Source organism: Eumetopias jubatus, unplaced genomic scaffold (assembly GCF_037043125.1).
Source record: "Eumetopias jubatus isolate StellerSeaLion01/CBP00866 unplaced genomic scaffold, mEumJub1_p1.0 scaffold_9, whole genome shotgun sequence".
Classification (NCBI taxonomy): Eukaryota; Metazoa; Chordata; class Mammalia; order Carnivora; family Otariidae; genus Eumetopias; species Eumetopias jubatus.
Window position 1 is genome coordinate 115,832,606 of NW_028274815.1, and position 16,390 is coordinate 115,848,995.

At 41.9% G+C, this 16,390-nt stretch overlaps 1 protein-coding gene and 1 pseudogene across 1 annotated transcript in view; both read left to right on the top strand.

Moving 5' to 3' along the window:
* Positions 1-16,390, top strand: part of CHMP4B (charged multivesicular body protein 4B) — a 51,200-nt gene that overhangs the window by 1,428 nt on the left and 33,382 nt on the right. The window lies entirely within an intron of this gene.
* Positions 530-9,639, top strand: LOC114220738 (eukaryotic translation initiation factor 1 pseudogene; annotated as a pseudogene).

A 16,390-nucleotide genomic window follows, 5' to 3' on the forward strand; every position in this document is an offset into this window, starting at 1 on the left:
TGAGCTGGTTATTTTACCCCTTTAAAAGGAAGATCATGCATTTACAGTGCCCAGCACCTAGTAGAGGCTAAGTAGATGTTTTTTTCATTCTAACAGAAGAACAAAATAGTCCATCGCGAGGATGCTCCTTTGCTGATAGTCAACAAATAGTCCGGAAATTTTTTTTGAGTGCTGGCTGCATATTGACAGGGTGAACAAAGCAGAGTTTCTACTCTATGCAAGAGAAGATAGAAACAGGAAAATAAATGAAGAAAATATTGTCTAGTGGTGGTGGGTGCTTAAAAAAAGAAGATGACCTGATGGGGAATGATGGAGTGGGTAAAGGGGTGACGCTTTAGATAGAGTGGTCGGGAAAGGCCTCTTTTAAAAAGTCAAGTTTGAACTGAGCCTTGAGAAGGAACGAGCTCTGTAAAAAGCTAGAGGAGGAGCCTTCCACGCAGGGAAAACAGCATAGGAAAAGGCCCGGAGGTTGGCCTGTTTTAAGAAACAGAAGACCTCTGTATCAGGAATGTAGCAATCGAAGGGGAAAATGGGTGAGGAGTGGACCTTGGACTTCCTGGTAGAGTTTGGATTTTATTTCAAGTGAGTAGAAAGATGTTGGAGGGTGTTATCCAGGAGTGTGTCCTTATCATTGATAGAATTTAAAAACACCATCTGGCTGCTCTTTGGAAAGTAGACAGGTGTGATGAGAGTGGGAGCAAGGAGACCTGAGGTAGTTGCTGTCATCCATTTGTGGCCTGGACTCCAGTTATAGATAGCCCTGGAGGCAGAGAGTAGGGTTAGATTTTGCTGCCTCTAGCTTTTTTTCTTTGATGACTCTCCCTCTGTCAGGATCCTCTGTTGTTCATTAGAGTCATTGTTTTTACCAGTCTGCATTTTGGAATGCTTTGCCCATTGCAGGGTGGTGGGGAGGAAGGTATCACTTTACCTCATCTCTCATCTGAGAGGGCAGTTCTTCTGAGGTCTTTTGGTCTGGAGCTGGTTTAGTTTTTGCAGTTTCAGAGGTGATTGGATTTGCTTTCAAGAGAGGGTACCAGCAGACAGTGGAGGACCTATCTTAGTTGTAATAATTTTGCTGGAAGCATCCCATCTTCTTGAGTTTGCCTGAGAGGACAGGAGCTACTATAAGCTTGCCCTACTCTTTAGCGTGTTTTGGGGGAAAGGTCTTATCTGCTTATTGGGGTAGAGCTGTGAGGTATTGACACCACCACATGCCATTCATTTAGTCACTTACTAACTCGCTACTGAGGCAGGAACTGGAGAATCAGATGAAAATACACTGTGCCTGCCTTCCAGGAACTCAGGATTGGTAGTGGGTGTGTTTTTGTTGTAGTTTTTGTATGTATGTGTGTGAGAGAGAGTGAGAGAGAGAGGGAGGAAAAGGAGGAGGAGGAGGAAGGGGGGAGGGGAACATACCAGTCAGTGCTGAAATGTATGTACATGGGTCTGCAGCTGCATAGGAGGAGGTTCCTGTCTGGAAGGGAAAGGGCAAGGGATGCTTTACAGAGCAGGGAGGGTCAGCAAAGAGTTTGGGGAGCAGTGAGGGTGTTCGTGGGGTGAGACAGCAGAGAAAAAATATTGCAGAGTGTCCTGTAGCCTCAGGCCTCAACCTGGAGATGCTGAGGAGCCACTGGCTGTCTTAAAGCAGAAGAAACAGATCAGCTTGGGTTTCCAAAGAGCACACCAGCAACAGAATAAAAGTAAGGAGTATAGACCAATCAGGAAGGGGCTGGAGGCAGGAATCCATTAAAACGTAAGGATAGACTCTCATAGACATGATTTGAGCCATAGATTTATCACTTACTAGCTGGTGCCTTGGGGCTGGTTACTGCACCTCATATTCCTCCTCCAAGAATAGGGGTACTAGTATCTCTCTTATTGGGTTAAATTGTGTTATGTATGCAGAGCTCTTAGCACAGTGCCTGCCGTATGGTAAGCGATCAATAAATGCTTGCCATTATCATTATTATAAGGAGACTCGTAATTTTCAGGTGGAAACAAAGGGCTTAGAATAGAAGCATGGAAAACTAGATGAGAAGTAATACATGTCAGACTTTTCTGAAGGAGAATCAAAAGAATCTTGGTGATTTATGGGAATTGTGGGTAGGATGAAGGAGGGAGGAGTTGAGGACAATTCCCAAGTTGGACAGTTGGGTGGATGGTGATGTCATTAACCAAGTTAAGAAACCCAGAGGAGGAGCAGTACCTCATAACTGTGTTGTCCTTTGAGGTTTGTAAAACTTTTTTCCTGAGTCTCAGAGCATCCACGGAAACTGAGCTCCTCCAGGCAGGATGTGATGGTTATGTTCATCACTGTGTCCCCTAGCATAGTGCCTGACATATGGTTATGGTTCAGTAAATATTTATTAAATGAATGGAAACCATCTTTTGAGTATATTTTGTTACTCCCATTGTACAGAGAAAAAAATGAGGCTCAAGAGAGGATGTAACTTGACTCAGAGACCAGTTCTTCTGGTGGCTATGGGTATCTTGTGTTCTGTGTACTCCCGTGATGGCTGAAGGCATCATCATTACCTTTGTCATCACCTATCTCATTAAACACTCACTTGTGCAAGGTGTGGTGCTGAGTTGGGAGGAAAGAAGTGAGATAGGACCACGCCATGCCCTTGTGGTGTATACATTGGAAAGATGATAAACTGTCCTTTAAAACAAATCTCTGAAGCTCAGGTAGATTATTGCAGTGTGCAAGTGCGTTCCAGGAAGTGATTTTAGTTAGGGTCCTGGAGCAAAATTTGGATTGCGTATTTTTTCCAAATTCCTTTTCCTTTTCTTTAGTCATGTATTCATTCTTAAGCATATAGCATGCTCTTGAACTGTGTCCCAGGCCCCAAGCTCAGTGCTGGAAATATAGAGAAAACAAACATGGTCCCTGCCATTCAAGGGACTTAAATATCATCACTTTCCTTTTCTATAAAGTAGAAATAATATTTATCTCACATTACTATGGTGAGGATTAGCTAAGAGAATATATGAAAGTGTGACACATTGTGGATATGAAAGTATACTTTTCTTTCCTTTTCTGATAAAGTTATTGCTGCTCAAATTTCTTTGGTTTGATTGTCAAAATGGAAAAGTTCTTTCACTGAGAACTGGATGGAAACCAGTGTAGGTGAATTGACAAAAATCACTCAAACTTAGGTCTTTTTTGGTACTTTTCTAACAGTGCCCTGTTAGTTTTCTCTAAAACAGATGGTCAAATATCAAAGATTTTTTTCTTCCTAAGGTGTTGTAATGAGTTATGAAATATCTACCTAAGTGATTCAGATTTCCTTTTTCCCCTGTTTAATAAAATTGAAAACAGTTTGTAGAAAGGGTCATATTTTAGTTTAACAAGAGAACTGTATGAGGTTGGGAAATGGGTATGAGACTGGTATCTCAAACACCCTATACCGATACATTTCTATTGGATTTATGGACGCAAATCAGTTCATTTACAGTTTAATTTAGGTTCAGTGGAAAATGTCTGACGGATGCAGAGAGGCTATGCACTCACAGGAAATACATCTTCGTTAAGTCCTGTTAATTGCTGGAGCCAGGGTGACTCTCTCATGTTTAATAAAATTGCTTTGAAATGTTAGCATGTGGGAAGACATCTTAATAAGTTACATTTATAATGAGTGTGGCCTTCTGGTTCTCTAGACTCAAGGTATCAGGTTGAAAAGTACAGCATCTTGGGGCACCTGGGTGGCTCAGTTGGTTAAGCATTTGCCTTGGGCTCAGGTCATGATCCTGCAAACCCTGCTCAGCAGGGAGTCTGCCCCTCCCCCTGCTCTCTCTCTCTCCCAAATAAATAAATAAAATCTTAAAAGAAAAGTACAGTATCGTAATGGTGCATGTGTCAGCAGGATCTCCTCTTCCAGAGGCCCTGGGATGGAAAACCCAAAACCCACCCAGGGAACTGAGCAGTGGGAATTTCCCTTGGTGATGCTTAAGCTTCTTGTTTGAAGAAACGCTTGGCCAGATTGGGTTTGGTTTACTTTTTAAGACAGATGGAGTGTCAGAGAGGCCTCATGTGTTGGCTCTCCAAACATGCTGGTGCCTTTGATTCAAACGACAAAATCTTTTTTGCCCCATTTGGCAGGGAGATTAAATATTTTTAAGTGTCTGCCAGTAGGTTTATAATGTGGTTTGAAATTCAAGATAGATTTTGTTTGGAAGTCGAGCTAAATGTGAGGACCTTTGAGCCTGGACTATTTTGCTCAGGGAAATTTAGTGTCCCTGGTTGGGTTTGTGTGCAAAGAGCAAGGTCTTGGAAAACAGCCTGTGAAGATGTGTGCGAGCCCTACATCCCTGAGGCAGAAAGCCAGGACCTGATTTGTTTTCAGTGGTCCAGAGCCCTGAGGTGGAGCCAGGGCCTGCTGGGAGAAGGGAAGCTCTTGGGGTCTTGCGGAATTCCTTTGGATAGGAAAGGTTTATGAAAACTTCGTTCTCTTGCCAAGAATTGTTTTGTGCTGTGCTGTTGTCTTTAAAAGAGTGAGAGAGAGGATATTCAAAAACAACTTTAGATTGGTCATTTTGAGGATAGAGGGTATATTTAGAAGGAAAATTTGAACTTAGCAACAGGAAATAAGAACAGACCTAGTTGGATATAATACTAGCCTGTTTTTAAGGTGTTTGGCTCAAACCAGCAGATGTTTTTTGAGTTCATTCTAGGAGGAAAGCAGCGTGATGGTTTAGGCAAAAGATTTCTCAGTTTGAATGCTGACTTCACCACTCACCAGCAGTACCTTGGCAGTTCCTTATCCTCTCTGAGTCTCAACGTCCCCATCTATAAAAAGGGAAAAATAATACTTCTTAGGGTTCTTGGGAGGATGTGGAATATGATATATGTAAAGTGCCTAGCAGAGTGCCTGGAACATAGAAGAGATGTAAATGTGCCCTTGGTTTCCCAGGTGTAGTTTTAGGCACAATAAGGGATATAAAGATGGATGAGACATTACTTTCTTCCTACAAGGGCTCACAATTCAGTGAAGAAGACTCATACAGTTACAAGTAACTGATAAAAGGCAAACCATGGTAAATGTACAAATGAAGTATTAGAGGAAAATACAGCTGGAATAGATTAATTCATCTCTGAGGGTTGGCAGGTTCATTTTCACCCAGCCACCCATCCAATGCCCAAATTCCCTTTGCAGTGTTCCTGCCAAGCGATTAACCTTTGATTGAACCTCTTTGCTGACAGGATTTGTATTAGCTGTTCTATCCTCCCATACCACAGCATCGTCTGTCTTTGGATCGCCCTGACTATAAAACCACCTTTTTTCTTTGGAATGATCTTTCTTCCTTTAGTGCCTACTTCTCACAGGTTGAGGCGGTAGCTCTGTAGGGAAACAGTTTGGGCTAGTGGAAAGAATGTGGGATCTGGAGTTAGAAGGCTTGGGGCAGATCCTCGCTCCGACAGTAGAGGGTTGTGAACAGTGTTTCTTGCATCAGGAAAGCTAACTGCTAATGCTCTTCTGGGGGCCAAAGAGAACAGGACATACCGGGGAAGATGGTGCGTAATGTTTCAAGCCTGCACTTCTCTGGGACAGATCTCTGTTCCATTGACTGTCTGTTGCCAGGCATTTCTCTTTTCTTGTTACCCTCCTCTGAATGTTCTCCTTTTTATCAGTGTTGCCTTTAAGTTGTGGAGTGGGCAAAGCTGAATCTCTGAATATTCCAGCCAAGGTCTGAGCAACATAGCCCAGAATATGCAGGGCTAGCCATTTGTCTAGGAATTAATTTGGTTCTATGTACTGAATGGCCCTGATAATTCCCGTATCACTGAGACTTGGTGTTTTGTTTTGTTTTGTTTTTTAAGCAGATTTTGCTTTCCAGTGGCCTTTCATTAATAAAGGAATGAGCATCTAGTAACTAGTAAAAGTTTGGCCTTTAAGGAGCCTTAGCTGAAGGATTGAATGATTTAAGTTCTTAATAAAAGCATCTGGCTGGCTTGATTCTCCCATAGCTGATATTTCTAGTTCTACCTCCTCCCTCTTCCATACAGGCCAAAGCTGGCTGGAGGGTTATTTGAGGAATGCAGGAAAACTATACATCTTTGTGGTCATGGCTCAAAAGGTTAATTGTATGGTATATTGGAAAAGGTGATAGGCTTAGGATCAGAAGACCTGCACTCATATTCCACCTCTGCTACTTGCTAGCTTTGTGATCTGCAGCAAATCTCCTTATATCTCTGAACATCAGCTTCTTCAGCTGCAAAAACAGTACATAGTATTTACGTTATAACTTTGCTACTCAGAGTGCAGTCTATGGAAACATTTGGGAAAGTGTTAGAAATACAGATTATCAGGCCCTACCAGCCCTACAGAAGCAGAACCTCCATATTTATGAGATCCTTAAGTAGTTTGTATGCACATTAAAGTTCGAGAGACATCTCTCTGTAGTTATTGTGGAGATTAAATGAGAATAGTGGGCATTTTCATATGCCCATGCCAGTCAATATTCATTCCTCACAAGGAGACACTCAGGGATGCTGTCTCCTTGGTCAGTTTGCTCACTTCTTTGGCTGCTCAGAGATTGAACTCTTATCCAGCTCAATCTATTTTCAAATACCTTCAGCTACCTCCAAACCCAGTGAGGTCACAGAGTGTGATGGTTCAGTAGAATCTGCCTCCCCTCCCTTTGAAAAACTTGAAGCACTTGTTCTGCTGATGGGGTAATGGCCTTCTTCATGAAAGAAGTCAGTCATCTGGGTAATTGACATGTATTCAGTCAAGCTGTCTGGTCACAAGGACCCCACCGGCAACCCTGCTGATAAGTTAGGGGCAGTTCCCATCCTTAGTAAGCACTACTGCCTAGTTGGGGGACCAGTTGGTAAAGAAAGCATTTCTACCCAGTTAGGCTTGTATAGAGTGCCATAAGAACCCCAAAGAGGGATTAACTCCACCTGGGGGCTAGGGGGTGGCTAGGAAATGAATTTTTTGAAGTCTTACTTTTTTTTTTACCCTAAATGATTTTTCATTGAGTTCTGATTCTTGGTTCAGTGGCTTTGTGGCTGTTTCCTGTTCTGTTTATATGGCATTGGTAGTGTTCTAATCCACCAGTTTTCTGCATCAGGAGGGACAGATGTTCTCTGAGAGCTTGTTCTGTGTTAGGAGCAATCTGAGATGCCATGTGGATTTCCAGGCAGTGAAAAAGACACAGCCTGGCCCAGTGGATCCTACAGTTAAACAGATCTGAGGCTCTTTCAGAGGAAAAGTTATCACAGCTACATAGCCCATACATTTTTTTTTCATTGGAGTCTTACTACCATCCTAAGTGTTCCTTTCAGGAACTTATGGATAAAGTAAAACTTATGGATAAAGTAGAAAGTTCAAGGAGCTTCTCAGCCAGGAGAAAGGGAGTTATATGGGATGATGAAGTATAGATGATGGCAGAGGATCAGTGCAGGGAATTCCATCATCAACTTGCCCTGTTTGATTCCATAAAATGACATTTTTCTGGATTTGGAGTGATAGTGAATCAAGCACTATGCTTCTCGGGGTGGTAGGCCTGGGACTTGACACAACCTGCTGAGGAAAGTTTCCTCCCATTGAACAATCAGGGTAGTTGAGTTTGCTCAGAGCTGGAGACTACAAGTCCCAAAGTAAAAGCTGAGACATTCATCTAGTGTTGCCTGCCCAAGTGTGGGGCTTGTCAAATGATCCTGCTCTCAGAAGGCCCATATTCTTGGTCGGGGTGGGGGGCAGTAAACTTAGGACAGGGATAATTACAGTGCAAAATTGGCTGTAAGTGCCACCCACAGGAGCACCCTAAATGAAGTGTAGTGGAGATTTGAAGAAGGGAGCAGTTCTCCAGTTTAGGATTCTCAACAGAGAGATGACAATGTGATCTTTTGTGTTAGTCCTTAAAGGAGTAGGCAGCTATAGGGTGGAGTGGGGTGGGGGTTGAACGTAGATACTCATGTTTGGTATATGACACCACCTCAGATCTAGAGTTACAACTGGAAGATGCAGAAGAACCTCTGTTTCATCTAGCTCTGTTGAGTATAGAGTAGTATATTTGAGAAAAGGAAACTAAGGCTTTTGAAATGGATTTGGATATTTTGTACTGTTTAGGGATCTTGATGTTGAAATCCCAAATCTTTTTTGTCATAGTGCTGCATAGGTAGACATTGGCATTTCACTTCAGATGGTCCATTTTTTCTTATTTAATTTATTATTATTATTATTTAAAGATTTTATTTATTTATTTGAGAGAGAGAATGAGATAGAGAGAGCATGAGGGGGGGAGGGTCAGAGGGAGAAGCAGACTCCCTGCTGAGCGTGGAGCCCCATGTGGGACTCGATCCCGGGACTCCAGGATCATGACCTGAGCCGAAGGCAGTCACTTAGCCAACTGAGCCACCCAGGCGCCCTTTATTATTATTTTTTTTAGAGAGAGAGGAGTGTGTGTGTGTGGGGGGGGGTAGAGTAGGGGCAGAAGGAAAGGAGAGAGAGAATCCCAAGCGGGCTCCATGCTCAGATGGTCCATTTTAAAAGAAGGTAGCTAGAAGTTATCCAAATTGGAAAGGAAGGAGTAAAACCATCACTATTTGCAGATGACATGATACTATACATTGAAAACAATTAAAGACTCCACCAAAAAACTCTCAGAGCTAATAAATGAATTTAGTAAAGTTGTGGGATACAAAATTAGCATACAAAAATCTGTTGCATTTCTATTCACTAATAAGGAACTATCAGAAAGGGAAAACAAGAAAGCAGTCCCACTTAACAATTGTAACAAAAAGAAAAAATAGCTCCAGTCATTGAGCCACCACTGAGGACTCAGCAGCATCCCCCTTGAGCCCTCCTGTTTCCCAGTTCTCTGTCCCAGTACCCGTCCCCCCAGCTTTTCCCCACCCCTCCTCCTGCAGGCCTTTTCCACCAAAGAAAGGAATCATATCGAATTTCCGCTCTCCAGAACCTCCACTCTTGTGACTCCTTTGCTGATGCAAGTAAGGGTGATGTTCTGTTTCCTGCTGACACTGAGGATTATATATATAAGAATTCAACAGAGAGGGGCGCCTTGGTGGCTCAGTCGGTTAAGCATCTGCCTTCAGCTCAGGTCATGATCTCAGGTCCTGGGATTTAGCCCTGCATCTGGGCTTCCTGCTCAGCGGGGAGTCTCCTTTTCCCTCTCTCTCTGCCCCCCCCCCCGCTCCTGTGCGCACTCTCATACTTTCTCTCTCTCAGTCAAATAAATAAATCTTTAAAAAAAAAAAGAATTCAGAGAAACGGCAGGAAGACCCTTACTCTTGTCCAAGGGTTTGCTGATGATTACAATAAAAACTAGTGAAGGTGTTTAAGAAGAAATTTGCCTGCAGTGGTACTGTAATTGAGCATCCAGAATATGGAGAAGTAATTCACCTACAGGGTGATCAGTGTAAAAATATATACAGTTCCTTCTTTGTAGAAATTGGACTGGCTAAACATGACCAGCTGAAGGTTCATGAGTTTTAAGTGCTTTTGGTTCACTGAAGCTTAAGTGAGGATTTCCATGCAATGAGTAGAATTTCCCTTCTGTCCCTTACCACAAGTTTAAAAACCTCATAGCTTGTATAAGGTAACTATTTGGAGTCTGCTTTTAACTTGGACTAGTGTAACTCCTTTGTGCAATAAACTGAAAAGAGCCAGGGGCACCTGGGTGGCTCAGTTGAGTGTCTGACTCTTGGTTTTGGCTCAGGTCATGATCTTGGGGTCCTGAGATCAAGCCCCACAATGGGCTCTGCACTCAGTGCTCAGTGAGGAGTCTGCTTGAGAATCTCTCCTCTCCCTCTGCCTTCTCCTGCTCCCCCTCCCTTTAAAATAAATAAATAAATCTTTTCTTTTTTAAAGATTTTATTTATTTATTTGACAGAGAGAGACACAGTGAGAGAGGGAACACAAGAAGGGGGAGTGGGAGAGGAAGAAGCAGGCTTCCCGCGGAGCAGGGAGCCTGATGCAGGGCTCGATCCCAGGACCCTGGGATCATGACCTGAGCCAAAGGCAGACGCCTAACTACTGAGCCACCCAGGTGCCCCTAAAATAAATAAATAAATCTTAAAAAAAAAAAACCCAAAAAGCTGAGAAGGGCCAAAAAAATAAATAAATAAAATACCTAGGAAAAAATTTAGCTAAGAAGGTGAAAGAACTGTACACTGAAAACTGTAAGACATTGATGAAAGACATTGAAGAAGATACAAATAAATAGGAAAATATTTCTGCTTATGGATTGGAAGAATTAATATTGTGTAAATGTCCATATTACCCCAAACAATCTACAGATTCAATGCAATGGCATTTTTCTTTCTTTTCTTTTTTTTTCACAGAACTAGAACAAATATAGAATTATTTGGAACCACAAAAGACTTGAATAACCAGAGCAATCTTGAGAAAGAACAAAGCCAGAGGCATCACACTTCCTGATTTCAAACTATATTACAAAGCTGTAGTGATGAAAACAGTGTGGTATTGGCATAAAAACAGACACATAGATCAATGGACTAGAATAGAGAGCCCAGAAATAAACCCACAATTTGGCCATATATGGTCAACTAATTTTTTTAAGATTTTATTTTATTTATTTGACAGAGAGAGAGAGAGAGGGAATACAAGCAGAGGGAGTGGGAGAGGGAGAAGCAGGCTTCCCGCCAAGCAGGGAAGCCAATGTGGGGCTCAATCCCAGGATCCTGGGATCATGACCTGAGCCGAAGGCAGATGCTTAACGACTGAGCCACCCAGGCGCCCCTGTGGTCAATTAATTTATGACAAAAGAGGCAAGAGTATATAATGGAGAAAGGACTATTGGGAAAACTGGACAGCTATGTGCAAAAGAATGAAATTGCACCACTATTTACACCATATACAAAAATTAATTCAAGGGGTTAAAGACTTGAATGTGAGATTTGAATCCATAAAACTCCTGGAAGAGCACATAGGTGGTAATCTCCTTGAGATTGGTGTTAGTGATGTTCTTTTGGATCAGACTCCAAAGGCAAGGACAACAAAAGCAAAAATAAACAAATGAGACTGCATCAAACTAAAACACCTCTTCACACTGAAGGAAGCCATCAACAAAACGAAAAGGCAGCCTACTGAATGGGAGAAGATATTTGCAAATCATGTTATCTGTTAAGGGATTAATATTCAAAATATTTAAAGAACTCCTACAACTCTTAACAACAACAACAAAAAACCTATCTGATTAAAAGATGGGCGAAGGACCTGAATAGACATTTTTCCAAAGAAGATATCTAGGTAGCAATAGGCACATGAAAAGATGCTCAACATCACTGATCATCAGTGAAATGCAAATCAAAACCACAGTGAGATATCACCTCACACCTGTCATAATGGCTGTTATCAAAAAGACAAGAAATAACAGTTGTTGGTAAGGATGTGAAGCAAAGGGAGCCCTTGTGCACTATTGGTGGGAATGTAAATTGGTAAAAACACTTTTGGAAAACAGTGTGGAAATTCCTCATAAAATTAAATATAGAGGGGGCGCCTGGGTGGCTTAGGCGGTTAAGCATCTGGCTTCAGCTCAGGTCATGATCCTGGGTCCTGGGATCAAGCCCCGCATTGGGCTCCCTGCTCTGTGGGGAGCCTGCTTCTCCCTCTCCCTCTGCCTGCCAATCCCCCTGCTTGTTCTCTCTCTCTGTCAAGTAAATAAATAAATCTTTTAAAAAATTAAATATAGAACTGCCACATCCAGCAGTTCCAGTTCTGAGTATCTATCTGATAAAAACAGAAACATTAATTTGAAAAGATATATGCACCCCCATGTTAATGCAGCATTATTTATAATAACCAAGATGTGGAAACAGCCTAAGTATCCATCAATAGATGAATGAATTAAAGAAGATGTGGGGTATGTATTTGTGTGTATGTGCGTGTGTGTGTATTTCATAAAAAAGAATGAAATCTTACCATTCATAACAACATGGATGAACATTGAGGGTATTATGCGAAGTGAAATAAGTCAAACAGAGAAAGACATATTTCATGATTTTACTTATAAGTGGAATACAAAAAAACAAAATAAAAACCCCAGACTCATAAATACAGAGAACAGAGTGGTGGTTGCCAGAGGGAAGGGGGTTGGGGTAGCAGTGAAATGGGTTAGGGGATCAAGAGGTACAAACTTTTAGTTATAAAATAAGTCATGGGGATATAATGTACAGCATAGGGAATACAGTCATAATATTGTATTAACTTAGGACAGATGGACACTAGACTTATATGGTCATCAGTTTGCAATGTATGTAAACGTCACAATGTAGCAAATGTTAAATCACTATGTTGTACACATGAAATTAATATTGTTTGGTTATACTTTAATTTAAAAGATGAAAGTTAGCTAGAAATTTTTGCTTCATTCACAAACACATTTGATAAATATATAGTAATTTGAGCTGTGCACCAGATACTGTCCCAGTTTATTGGATAAATGCAGATGAGGACAGGTCATTGCCTCTGAATGCTTACAATCTAGCTAGAGTGACAAACAAGTAATCAGATATAATCAGGGTACCGTGTGATCTGTTCTAGAACCATATTCAGAATACAGGATATGCAATAGAAGGAACTGAAACAGGCTCTGTGTGTGTGTGTGTGTGTGTGTGTGTGTGTGTGTGTGTGTGTGTGTGTGTGTTGATTGAGTCTATATTTTATTAAATAGTTATTTTGGAGAGTAATAGATTGTTAGAGAGGAAGGAACTCAAAATGTATAAGTGCTTGAAACTTTAAATTAATAGAAAAACTTTTTGAGAAAGAAAACCCAGGAACATGGAAATACATACAATGCTTTTAAAAAGCACTTTGGATCAGGATTCCTTGTGGGGACATAAGAATGGATACATGTTTAACTTAGTTTAGTCATACAAGAATTAGTTTTAGAATACTAAAGTACAGCTTATTCTTTTTTTTTTTTAAAGATTTTATTTATTTATTTGATAGAGAGAGAATGAGAGATAGATAGCACAAGAGGGAAGAGGGTCAGAGGGAGAAGCAGACTCCCTGCCGAGCAGGGAGCCCGATGCGGGACTCGATCCCGGGACTCCAGGATCGTGACCTGAGCCGAAGGCAGTCGCTTAACCAACTGAGCCACCCAGGCGCCCTAAAGTACAGCTTATTCTGATAATTATTACAAATTTGCTTTACAGTTGTCTTACTTCCTACAAAAGGAAGTAGGAATAAACTTGAGGAATGATTTACTGTTTGCATAATCAGGAACTGTAAGTTTCTTGTTTGTAATCTTTAAAAGACCTGATAGTTGTGAAAGCAAAAATTATACTTGTACATGTGTGTAGCCTGGCTGCTGTTCTCTGCAGAGGTTGAAGAGGAGCTGGTACTCAACAAGGCCATCTGAAAAACTCCCCATTGGGTTGAGGTGTTTGATCAGCTCTGTGTCCCCAGAGTTCATTAGACTTTGAAATGTTGACTGACAAGGGTGACATTTAAAACTAAAATAATTGCTGGTTTCTTAATTCTCCATCAAGTGGATCAGTTGCTTTCACCTCTCCAGAGCATTTTTCCCTTTAGAATCTTATGCAAGGTCAGTGAATGGTTGCAGATTGCTTAGCAAGTCTGGAGTTAGAAGATGTGGGTGTTGAGTTGTAATGAGCTCTGATAGCCTTCTGTGGCCATGTCCAAGGAGGGAGCCAGTATTAGCCTGGCATCCAGCATGTTGCTTTTAGCAGACAGCAGTAGGACTGGTGGCTGCAGACAGCCCTTCTCATGTTTAGATTTTAGAGGTAATTTTGGAGGTGTAAAGGGCAGAGCAGTATAGAAACACCTTTTCTGAGGTTATTTTCATCATTCATCAAATTGTATTTCAAAGTAAAAATTATTTTCAGGAGAAAAATCTTCAGAAAATGAAAACATTCCCCCCTATGTTTGGGAAATACCATACACTTTATAAATTTGATCATGTTCTTTTTTTTTTCCAACAGCCCATGCATTAAGTGGTATTACACCCCACACCCCCATTAGAGATGAGAAAGCTGACATTCAGATTACATGAGTCACTGGTCCAATACAGAAGCCTTGGGGGATCCCAAGGTGGACTGCATCACAGTGGGTTTGGGTATTTCTGGTGTCCCATAGGGCCAGGACTCCATAGCCTTCAGTGCTCATAACTTATCAATGGAAAAAATCCTGTCATTGGAAATAAAAAAAAATTTTTTTTTTTTTTTACTGTTCTTTACACTGTGTAAGTACAGTGCAAGTTATTCTGCAGGGAAATATTTCACATTTGTATAGGATTTTATGGCTTCCAAAACACTTTCACATACACGATCTTGTTTTGAAAGTTAGAGAAACCTTATAAGATAGGTAGGGCAGGTTGTGATTTTAACCCCATTTTGCAGAGGAGAAAACTAGGGCTCAAAGCAATTGAGTGGTTTCCCTAGGGACTTTGTCAAGGCTATAGAACCCAAATCTAGTGCTTTCCTACTACACCATGCACTGTTCTGGCTCCCTGTTATCTAATGCTCAGTTTCAGATTCCCTTGCCAGCTTTAGCAAGGCAATGTGTCAATAATGGGTGTAGGTCAGGTTGAGGAGGACAGGGTTGGGGGTCCTCAGAGTGACTGGATTATGTTATCCACAGTGCGGCTAGTGCCAGAGAGAAAGCTAAGGGGAGACTGTTGATGTGTGTCTGGAATGGTTTGAGAGCCTTTGTTCACTACATTCATTCATTCACAGTCTGCTACAGCATTAGCATTGTGCATTTCCCAGTCTGGTTTCCATTTCTTTTGCTATAATAAACTTAGTTTCCCAGTGGTCTTTAAAGCAGTGTTTCTCAACCTTGGGACTATTGACATTTTGGACCACAGAATTCTTTGTTTGGGGGGGCTGTCCTCTGCATTGCAGGATGTTTAGTAGCATCTTTGACTTCTACTTGTTAGAAGTCCATAGAATTCCCTCTCCAGTTATGACACGCAAAAATGTCTCCAAACACTGCTAACTGTCCTCTGGGGGACAGAAGCTCCTAGGGTTGAGAACCACTGCTCTAGGGCTGGTCAAGCTGCACGGGTACAGCTCTAGAGCTCCAGAGACTGGCCTAAGGGTCAGTTGTTTTTAAAAAGAGTAGAGCTGAGAGGATCCATTAGAGTACTTTTAATCCTACCCTTGTGTTCTTCTGCTGAGGACACCAAGGTCTAGAGATAGCTCAGGGCCTTCCAGCTCTGCTTTCTGGGAGCCTGGGTTGGACTGGGACCTAGATCTGAATCCCTCCTACTCAGGACTCTTTGACCAACACAGAGTTTTTCAGTCTTCAGGTTGGAGGATGCTTTTCTGGATTCATTCACCAACCCGGAGGTTTTCAGTCTTCGGGCAGGAGGATGCTTTTCTAATTCCAGAAAAAAATCAGGAATGGTCATGTGATAATGCATAGTTGTACTTTAGTACCCATTAATTGGGAAGATCTATAATTATCTTCAATCAGTATTTACTGAATACCCACTGTCTGTGTCTCCATCCTAGGACTGTTTCACATGAACGGTAGTAGGTGGTCAAGTGGCAGTTGCTTTTGTGGTTGTGTGATATATTCACCACTTAGTGCACAGGCAGTGCTGGGTGGGCATATTTCACAGAGCACTGTAGTGGTAACCATGAACCCTATGAGCTCACAACCCATAGGTTGGAAACCAATTGATGCATTATACCATGAGATTTGGGAGAACGGTAGGCCTGAAACTCAGGGCTTTTCTTGAAACCATGAACTCTCTTTACACTCAAGATAGAAAACTCCACAGTCTGTGGAAATAAAAAGCCAGTAGGCTACCCAGAGTCCTCAGTGCGGCTCTCTCAACAGGGCATTTGTGATAAAAGAAGAGGCATTTGGCTGGAAACAAGCTTTAAGTTCTTAGTATTAGTTGGTAAATGGTGCATGGGTCTAAAGGGAGTTTAAAATAATGGCCTTGAACTTAAGAATATGTGTTTCCACAGCCTCTCATCTTGAAGCACTCAGCTTCTCTGACAAGAAATATTGCTCTTGTTTCAGAGGTAAGAGGCAGAGAGGCGAGGCTGCACAAATGGTCCCTGAAAGAACCAGCTACTTCAGGTTTAGGACTGGAACTCTGGTTGGCATCCAGGATGGGGCTGTTTGTTTCTGTCAGATGATGGTGGGGAAAAAGAAAAAAGTTGTTAGATTAAGTTCTACCCAATTTGGCCAACATTTTGAGTGCCCACCGTGAAAGACTCCATGTGAAGGGACAGCGTAGGACACAGATGGATAGGATTTGAGGCTGAGGGACTTGTGGGAGCCGAGGTACTGTGTATGTATGTGAGAGGGGAGGGGGGAATGGGGGGGGCTGAGGGGTAGGGGTGGCTCAGGCAGAGTGACAGTTGGAAAGATAGCCTGCAGCCTCCCTGAGGAAGCCCTGGACCCTAAGCTGAGGAATC